Genomic DNA, 1,902 nt, shown 5'->3' with positions numbered 1-1,902 from the left:
ATAAAGTTCCCAGAAAGGTCTGTAAGGATGTTAATACAACATTCTTTGCTTAGTATGCCTTCCATGTCAAAAGTCCAATATTATACTCAGGGCAGTTCTGTTCTGGATTATCACTGATTCACTATCAGGACCTTTTTAGGAGAGGAGTTTTATGGCCTCTGTGCCATGGCCTATCTCCCTTGCCAACTGTTAACTTGTGCGTACAGGATTTTCTCTACTTTCCAAGTTCCTTGTGAAGTGTAAAGTGAGGAAGCTTGAGGAAGGATAAAATGGTCCCCTTTAGTGGTTAAGGGTTATGGCCATACTGCCTTTTCAAGGTCTATTTCTTGGAAAGTTTGACTAAAAATCTAGCTCCTACTTAATACCCACAGTGTGAATTTGATGGAGATTGGAATCTCCCTTTTCAGGTATGATAAGAGTTTTAGATTTTTTTTAATTTCTTTTCTGTTGTGCTATTCTTTCTTCTAAAAATTCACTTGTTGACTAAGGCCATTACTAAGAAAACTGGAAAGAGCACACAGAAATATTTAGCAATTTAAACAGTTAATAAGTTTAAAGCTTTTAACTTTATCTGCAAAATAGAATTAAATTCAACAACATATTAAATTGTGCTATGTGATATGTGTAAATCACATTATTAAATTTGACACTGTAATAAACTGTAGCAATTACCTTACAAATCAGATAAGCCATGCATTCTATCTGTGCTCCTATTTCTCTGAAACCATTTGTATGAATTATCACTCCAAACCAAAGTAAACAACTTCAGTTTTTCCACAAACCAGAGAAATCTTATTTTTCACCTGTGCTAGCTATTCCTGAAGTTTAGACACAATGACAGAGCAATGTTGATGACCAATTAATTTTTTCATTTCTAAAGGGAAGAGAAAAAAAGAGAAGGTAGAAAGAAGAAATGAGAGGAAGCCACTTAAGCATATGAAATTATCATTGCAAAAGGCTGATTACCTAAATTTTATAAGGAGAGAAGAAGGGTTAAATGAAAGAAAACCTATTTTAACAAATATATACACAGGAGAAAAATCATTACCATTGATTTAACAATAACTATGACCATTAACAATACCAGAGAATCATACAATTAAAAAATTGATACTTAGTAATCACCAAGGTATGAAAACAGAGAGAAAGGCATCTCTTATGTTAACAAAGTGAATTCTCTTGTGTACAGACAAGTCAGAGAATCTCCTCCAAAGGTTTGTTTCCATTTCTGTCCCTCAAATGATCAAACATTCATGTCAGAAATTCCCCAACATGGCCACAATAATTCTAAATTATCCTTGGTGAAATTTGGCCAGTTAAAGAAATATGAACATGAATAAAGTATGAGGGAAGCAAAATGCTGGACCCTAAATACCAAAGAAGTCCCCACAACAATTGCAAGGCTTGAGTGCTCCAGGAAACTTCCAGTTTCAAGCAGAGGAAACTAAATTAAGTAATTCTCATGGAAACACAGGCAAGACTGAGGAATGTTCTCATAGGTTTGGATAGGTGACCCAAAGCAAAATATGTTCTGAAAGGATCCTGGTCTGATGAGACTGTCTCCATTGGTCAACCTTCTGGGATAGATTGAGAGACAAACTTATTGTGTATTACTAATACTTTCTCCTATGAATTTTTCCTTGTAAACTCACTACACAAAGTGACAGGGACCCAGTTGGGGGTGATACGAGAGGTCTCCAACAGCAAGACAAACTTGTCTGTCGGTTTGTCCTACTGTGGTGACATGTAGACTTGAGTTTTGAGGCTGAGCCTCTGGTGTTTAAAACCCAGTGAGTGCACCTGGTGCACAGGTAACAGCCCAGCTTGTAGACTGAGACAGACTAGGAAGAAGGAAGAGGCCATCCACTTCTGAAAGAATTGGCCAGGGAAAACCTTATGAAT

The sequence above is a fragment of the Orycteropus afer genome, unplaced genomic scaffold, assembly GCF_000298275.1.
Source record: "Orycteropus afer afer isolate SDZICR_OR568_19922 unplaced genomic scaffold, OryAfe1.0 scaffold00063, whole genome shotgun sequence".
Taxonomy (NCBI): Eukaryota; Metazoa; Chordata; class Mammalia; order Tubulidentata; family Orycteropodidae; genus Orycteropus; species Orycteropus afer.
The sequence above is the reverse complement of the archived record's forward strand: the minus strand, read 5'-3'. Positions refer to the sequence as shown.